This window comes from Gymnoscopelus microlampas (assembly GCF_963454915.1).
Source record: "Gymnoscopelus microlampas genome assembly, chromosome: 20".
NCBI lineage: Eukaryota > Metazoa > Chordata > Actinopteri > Myctophiformes > Myctophidae > Gymnoscopelus > Gymnoscopelus microlampas.
Window position 1 is genome coordinate 27,756,162 of NC_139957.1, and position 8,974 is coordinate 27,765,135.

Sequence of the window (8,974 nt, forward strand, 5' to 3'; positions counted from 1 at the left end):
TGTTTTTCTTTCTTTCCCCGTCTCCCCATTCTTTCTACAACTCTGCCCCGTTCCCTTTCCTGCCAGGTAAATGAAACCCTGCCCACAGGGAACATGATAGATGGGCTCCATTTTACTGTATGCCAGGAGCCACAGTCCCATCTTCTGTCTCCTGGTGGGCGAATACAGTCTTTTAGCTCCTTCTCATCCAGTACAGCAGGGTGGCCTTGTTGGCGTCTGCTCTGGTTCCTCTACAAAGTTTACACACAGATTAATCTCTGGGATTCCTCCTGTCAACCGCGGGGCACGTTGAATCTATAAGAGGGCATTTCATGGCCTCTCTAATGACATTCAAATTCATCACAATGATATGTGCTTGTTTAAGCCTCTCTCTTCTGACCTAGCCTGTAAACCAGACGAATCTGCCATTGCAAAAGAAAAAATGCCCTTGGCAGATTTGGTCTGGCATCGCTCAGTTGTGATTGGATTTCACTCCCTCTGAAGTAGTGAGGGACCAATCAGGGCCCAGTATGGAAATGTGGGGCGGGTTTTTTAAATTTGCCCCCTGGAAATGCAGGTTCCACACAAGAGATTCCAGAATAATATCTACGCAGTGATATTATTCTGGTCATGCCAAGCTACTTCTGACCCAATGCACTTGTACATGTTTCACCATGTCACTTTTAAAGGTGACCTTATTCCTTGAAAAACAAGACAATAAACCAATATTTGATCATACTGTATGCAGAGATGACTTCACGAGTGATGGCCCTGATGTATGCAATTACACTCACTACGCCTCTTCAGGATACCAATATTTTATTATAGTATGTATGATATGCAGATGACTCAATCATTGTCTTTACGATTGATGGCCCTGATGTATGCAATGACGTTCACACTGCCTCTCGAGAAAAACTCTGTCCTCTAAAATTTGATGTAATCAGTGTCTGATATTGTCCATCACCCATGGGGTTATAGATGGTCTCTTCAAGCTCTTAATCCTGATGTATACTTAGTTGCATGTACTAGGCGTCATGCACCGAAAATAGCGGATCTACAAGCTTTCAAAGCATCGCATCGCAACTCATTGTGAGCTTGTATATCTGGTATTTTCTGTGCGCGACACGGCGCACAACCAGGCATTACAATCTGCCCGTTATAAGATTAACTGAAGGGCCCATGCATCCATGTTCATTTGAGGATGCTCAATTTATTTCCCCTGTTGTTTACACGCATCACGTTGCATTTCTTACTTTGGATGAGCAACATGGTTTAAGGCAAGGTAAATTGTCTGCCTGCCTGCCCACCCCCTCGCATTGCAGTCTATCATTTTATCTTAATGAAAGTTTAATGTGATTTTGCAGCCCTGTGAGTGATTTGGGGTCACCTGACTGAATGCGAGAGATACATTCATGTATTTTAATATGGCTTGTGTTTTTTGTCTGGTGTGTTGTTTTCCATCTGCACAAACAGACACATAGGGCTGAATTGGCTCAGAAAGCCAGGCTGGGTTGCCAGGCTTTGTCACTCATGGGTTGCAGCCGTCAGGACGCGACAGCTCTCCTCACGCAAACACGGGCCATAGGCTCTGTGTTAAACTGTAGTCCCAGGTTTCCTAGTCTCGCGTGGCCAGACTGTTGCCTCCCACAATTTTCAAATGCTCCCAGTCATACAGTCTGGAACACAGACGCTCTGATCATGAACAAGCGATAAAGCAGATTTTGTCTCGCAAATTGTTTTAAGGGAGAATAATTATAGAATTATAAATATAATTGTCTACAAATATAAATGTATAATTGCACATTTTACAATGATACTGTATATACAGTACACGCACGCACGCACGCACGCACGCACGCACGCACGCACGCACGCACGCACGCACGCACGCACGCACGCACGCACGCACGCACGCACACACACACACACACACACACACACACACACACACACACACACACACACACACACACACACACACACACACACACACACACACACACACACGAGAGAGAGAGAAAGAGAGAGAGAGAGGGATACCAAGGTGAGATCCATGCTGCAGGCGATGGAACCATTGCCTATACCACATATACTGCAATTGACTTTAAAGGCAGATGATAAAAACAAATTCTATTTTGGGGATGGGAGAGGGTGAGCAAGCTATCTGTGTATGAATGTATCTGTATACTTGTATTGTATGTATCTATGTCTGTTGTTCATGTTTTTATGGGACCCCCTCGAAAATAAGATGCTGGGGGCTATCCCTTCAATAAAAATCGTATTTGTGTTGTCAAAGTTATCCCCCATGATACGTCCTCCTTTTGGCCTTTAATACTTTAAATGGGCCACTTTCACATACATGAATTCAGCTTTGTCGTAACACTTCAAAGTTCCCATCTACAGGGATCTCCACTAGGACAAATGCCTTGGTACAGACTAGACGAGCCACACTGGATCCATGGCTGTGCTTGTAAATGTTTAGTTATGTTGCCTCTCACCTCAGGCCGAGGAACTGAAGTGGTGAATAATGTAGTCAGGACGACGGCAGGTATACATGTACATCATTTCATGGCTGTCGGGGGAAAACCGTTACTTTCAGGAAATGGGAAGGGGGGGGGGGGCACTGTGTTCTAATCATGTATACAGTTCTCGGCTGATACCGACAATAACTTATTATTTAGTCACAAGCTTGGTAATACTTTCCATTCGTCAAATATTTATAAAACCCACACACAGACCATTTTCAACTGCCGTCCCTATTTTGGTCAATTTATTTTTTAAATAAAGTGGTGAAAATATTTTAGCTACTTTAGCGTAACACTGTGTAAGACAAAGTATATAATAGGGAATACATTTATGGAAAAATGAATAAATAAATAATGAAAAGGTAAAATATGGAGATACAAAGGTAAATGTGGTACATGTTGTATAATGGACTCCATCACCTGCAGGAACTCACTGTTTCCCCCCCTCTGTGTGTTTTTGATTTTTTTTGTATAATCTCACCTAATGCTGAAAGTTTGGTTGAACATCATTCGCAACATGGGAAAATGAACTTGCAAGGTTCATTTGAGCATACTTGCAGATTGCAGTGGCTTCTCTCCACTGGCTGCAAGTACTGTATGGTTCAGATTTTGTAAATATTTTGAAGTGGGCTGGCTCCCTCCAACTAGTGAGACAAAGGACGAGGGACACGTTGTAAGTCTGCTATAAATGTTCACCTATACTGTATAATAATGACATTCCCAAAATAGGGACCCCCAGGTTGAAAATGTTGAATCTAGAAAAATTCAGGCAGAGGTTCGGCTTTGGCATCCAGGGAGTGTATGTGCACAGTTTGGCATCCAAAAATGTGTTTTTAAAAAATTGGCCTCATGGTGGCGCTATGACAGGCTGATCTAAAAAAATTGGGGCAGAGGTTCGGCTTTGGCATCCAGGGAGTGTGTGTGCACAGTTTCGTAGCGACCGGGCCAACGGTGCCGGAGATTAGCTGTTCACAGACAGACGGACGGACGGACGGACTGACAGGGTGTAAAACATACTCTCTCGCCATGCCGGAGACAATTGATTGATTGATTGATTGATTGAACACTTTATTTAGAAAGACATGGTAAAAGTACATGGAATTACATTTCACAATACTAGTCCTCTAAACTGGATCGCTCATAAAAGCACTTGGCTCATTTAAAATTAAATCCCTGTGCACTCAAATCATGATGACATTTAAGAAGACATACAAATATACACTACTATGCAATAACATGGGCTTTGGCACATGCAGTACGCACAACATGCTGGCCATAGTACTTTCACTGCTGCAGATCAAGTAGAGTGGATCATACTGGTAATCAGTCCTGAGTGGATTTTCCCGGAAAGCAGAGTTACGACAAGACTTCTCTCTAATATTAGACTGTGGTCTGGGAGCTCCTCTGAAGTGTACACATCTGAAGTATAGCTATACACCTCTGAAGTGTGTGCAGAGTGGTTACACTATAGTTACAAATGGATAAATTAACACTGAACACTTTGTGTATTTCTGCTTCTAGGGACAATTCAAATTGGGACTAAGCTGGCAAAAAGTGTTAAAGACTTTTATGAAACAATCATAAATCTATAGTTTACAAGTTCTAATTTATTTCAGAGCGAGTATACCACGCAAGACAATTCTGGCCTGACCAGTCACCCCTATTTCAGTACCTTTTCTGTCACATTTATCTTCTGCAATCTGAGTTCTCTCTCTCTCTCTCATTCTCTTTCTATCTCTCTCTTGTTCTCTTTCTCTCTCTCTCTCTCTCTCTCTCTCTCTCTCTCTCTCTCTCTCTCTCTCTCTCTCTCTCTCTCTCTCTCTCTCTCCCCCCTCTCTCTTCCAGTTGTCATTAATTCAAATGCTGTGTAGTCTGACTTGGGATATAATAACTGTAGATTCAAAATGTGTTGTGCCACCCAGTGCCACACAGAGATAGGAACACTGTGTCACTAGTTAAATAATCCAGTCCAACAGCTGGCCAGCACCACTTTCACTCTCTTGCATAATTAAAACCAACTCCTGTAATTTGACCACTGACCAGTGGAAGAACGTCATTGCTTTTGTGAATATCACCCGGAGGCTACCTGCAATTGTACTTACTGTATATGAAGGAGTCAAGGACATAAAAAATATATGCTAAATCGGTAATTAATTAGTCAGTTTCAAGATGAGGTAACTTAAGTAACTATGAGAAATCCAATATATTATTGCTGTTGGTGCTTTTGCACTAAGGTTAACCTACTACACTTAATCCTTGTGGTGAAACAAGAATCTTTGACTTAATCGTTACCGAGAACTCACCCTGACCCTAATCCTGAGGAAAAAAAACATGACCTAAACCTGAAGAAAAAAGACAGCCTTTCTCCTAGATGCTGAGCTGCTCCTTAAAAGTGGTGTGGTGCAGTGATAAAGTGGTGTGGTGCAGTGATAAAGTGGTGTGGTGCAGTGATAAAGTAGGCCTACCTGCCCACCACTGCAGAGTCTAGGGGTTTGAATCCATCGTGGTGCATCCGGAGCTACTATGATACTCCTACAGGCTGGGGCGGGGCGTCACCTGTCAGCAGGGAGTGTTGGGCGGGATAGGCTCCTCCCTGGCAGGTGAGCTAAAAGGGTACAACAGCAGACAGTGACAACAACACACAGTAGTGTGTGGGGAGGGGGGGCGGCGGGGTTCTGTAAGCTTGGGGAAGCAGAGGTACTGTACGAGGGAGTGGTGTAGGCTTTGGCTGGGCTCAGTTTGGCGTTAGCGGTATGTGGGTGATAGCTGATTTAAGCAGTCACACCTGGCCTTGGTCAAACTAATCAGCCAGTGTAGCAGATTGGCGCTGCCTGTAGCCCAATAGCCTAGGTTTGTAGTGTTAAACGAATATTTGTTTGCGTCCGTTAATATGTCAAAATAGTGAGTTTGAGACCTGTACCACTGGGGAGACGATTTTGGAATATCAAATTCTAATCAATGGAGCATCTGTTGAAAATATCTTGCCAATATTTGGAGTTACATCATGGTATAACTACCCAAACCTCTACCAAAGGGTAATTTTGCTTTAAACCTACTTATTTGTATTCTTATTTGTATCTTTATTGCATTTTTATCTTTTATGTCTATCAATCTTGCTGTACCTGTCTATACTTTTGCCTGTACCTGTCCTGTGCTGTATTTCATGCTTACTGCAGGCTGTGATGTTGCCTGAATTTCCCCACAGGGATCAATAAAGGTCCATCTATCAATGAATGAGTTGGCATCCCGATTCATCTTACTTACCGTGGATGAGGGAATTTGGCCCATTTCACCCATACAGTTAGTGTAAAACTATTTCACATTTCATGATCAATTTTTGTAGGCAAGGAAATCATTTCTCTTCATTAATTATTCATGAAGAACAAGGTCATGTCCTCAGAAGACCCCAGACTCAGTTGCAGACATTTACAATTTCAAACTGCATCTTTATATAAAGCTGTGTTAAGTACAATTACAGTGTTTCCCCTAGAATTAAGTTGTGCAGCAGTGGACAAGCATGCACAAAAAAATATATATTTTGGTGCTCAAAATGTATTTTGCACTCAAACACTTAGTCATGAGCAGGAGGAATATGTGTTTTAGGATTTTATGTAAAGCAAGCAATAGTTCAACAATAGCAAGTCAAGCTTACACGAGTAGGCCTACATGGTAATACAGTAAACTTCATTCACTGGAGAATTCATAAATGGGACCATCCCAGCCACAGACACCAAAGGAGGAGTAAGAACAGTATATCACCATCATCTCTAGTTCTTATCTTCATCACATTAGCACAATAACAGTAAAAGTAACATTGATCCAACTGTGCTGCTCGGACACACGGACAGATGCAACAAAGATTATCAGTCTTGACTAGCCAAGAGGAAAGGGGTGGAGCGTAAACTTTGCCTGAGAAAATCCAAGTTTGAAAAAGCCAATCTGCCAGGGAAAAGAAGTCGTTCATTCAGGATGAAAGATAAGACATCCTTGGTATAAACTGTACAGGTTTATTCTTTTCAGAAGTTCATGCCTGGAAGAAGTCAAGGACCTGGATGATATTAGAAATGCACAGCTTGAGAAGTTGTTCATGAAGTTCAACTTCAAATAATAAGCCTATGTTGTATGAACCACCTGCATACTGCAAGACCCCTTAACCTCCAGTTATCAACAGTCATTAGAGGACAATCACACAATACCGATACATCTATCCCCCAACACAGGGGATATCTCATACAGTGGTAATAGGTAGAAACTATAGCCTGCCACGTTGTCCCTTTCCACAGTTAGAAAAGAGGGCTCAAAAGCTCAGCCCCAGAAAACAACCAGAGAACATGAATAAAGGGCATTGTTTAGCTGGTAGCTAGACAGTTCTAGACAGCAACCTCACTTGGCATCAAGAGCAGTGAATACTGGGGGCACAGATTAGTCCCCTCTCCCTAGACTGTCAATGTCCGGGGGGAGGAATGGTTAGAGGGACCTTGTGAAATGAAAGAGAGAGAGAAAGGGAGGGAGAGAGAGAGAGAGAGAGAGAGAGAGAGAGAGAGAGAGAGAGAGAGAGAGAGAGAGAGAGAGAGAGAGAGAGAGAGGGAGAGGGAGAGAGGGATAGTGTGAACAAAGACGGAGACAGTTCAATTAAAACCTATTGAGGCAGACAGGAAAGACAGAGAGACTGAGGGTATCAGTAAGCCAGTTACAGGTGACAGGGGAGTTCTCACAAGTTGGTTCAGGCTGACAGATGACGGTCCAGAAGGCAGCTAACAGGATGAGGCTATAGCTGCCACGTGGGCCTGCAGGGATTACAAAGAGCAAGACGAAGGTAACGGGATTATACTCAAAAACAGAACCTGCTTTTTTAACCTCGTCACTGTTGTCACACCGGCAGTGAAGGCAGTGTGGCAACTCAAAATTCCATCCACACCTCCCAACACACTCGCTCGGCCTTTCCATCCCCCTATTGACCCATCCATGCACGCATCAATGCTGTCTACAGGGATCATACGCCAGGGATTAATGTAACTCAATCTGTCAATGATGATCTGAGCTGTTGCACAGACTGGATTGGAACTGAAAACCTCTTTTTGGACGCATGACACATTGTGAAGGAGACTTTTGGACAACTTAATAATGGACTCTAGAAGATAAACAGATTCTGGATTTTGTTATTGTTTTTTACACTATACCTACACAAATGAAAACCTTGGGCTGGACAACGGCATAAACTAGGCCATCATGCTATTGAAATCAGGACTATTCCTCTCATTGCTGTTCCAAGCTTTTCAATTCAAAGGTAAGGACTTGCTTACCGTTGCTACCTCGCTATGGGCTGGCTGTACTAATGACTGCTGTTCACCTGTTTTGAGAAGCTTTATGCCTATTGCTCTTGTTTCAAGACACAAAGTTCTGATAACAAAAACAAATGAAACAACTTCACCTTGAAAAGCTGTCTTGCTATACGTTGTAATGAGTTGTAAACAAGTCCTGAACCACTTGAGAAGGATCTTGACATAATTATAATTTCATTTTTTCTTTTAACAGGACAGTTGTGTCAAAGACTGTCTTGTACATTAAAGCAGATCATTCTACTATCATCATCATTACTAGCACTAGTGTGCCTAACTTTATCATTTAGTATAGGTGCACCAGTGCTGTATATAATTTAGGTGCAGCCACAGTCCACACATACACACACATAGACAGACCTTCTAAATGTAAGGTGCACTGGTGCGACAAATTAAAATCTTTAGTTGCTCTGGACAGATTTTTGGGTGCACGTGTGCAGTCTCAAGCACTGATACGTTTTATTGAGTTGTAAACACGTCATGAACCACTTGCGTAGGTGTAAGCTCAAGGACAGCAGGATTTACTCTTCTGTTTGAAGCAAACAAGAAAACGCTAGCTCATCCTACCGGCTGAATCTAGATATTTGCTTTCTATTTCAGCACCATATCCACAAGCCTGTTAAAGATTATGAAAACTCACAGAATCAAATAAAATACCGGACAATGTTCTGCAATTAAAATCCACTGAAATAGACAGTGTAATTAGTGCCTATAGGCATTAGCAGTGGTTGTGCCGTTCAGTATGATGTGCGTGAGTGAGTTCATTAAACTGAACCAAACAAAAGCTATTCTGTTCCCAATGTAGCGAGACGCTAATCTTTTCTGGCTTGTAACTCTGCTGTGAGGCCCTTTACTGTTTTGTTGGGCATTAAGGCCCATTCGAGCATTCCATCGTCTATTTTAGGCCCTGTCTGTATGCGTGCAAACAGGCTTCCCGGTTCTCATTTAACGTTTTTATCTGAATCGAGTAAAACACAATAAACATTGAGCAAAACACAAACCATTCAGCAAGATTTCAAGCTTGGAGGTCAGTGTGGTGGGTCAGTCAATGTCTGCTCTGGTCTGTACCATAACAGACTGTCTGTAAATATAAAGCTAATACAATGTTCACAATGGGTCAACATCCAT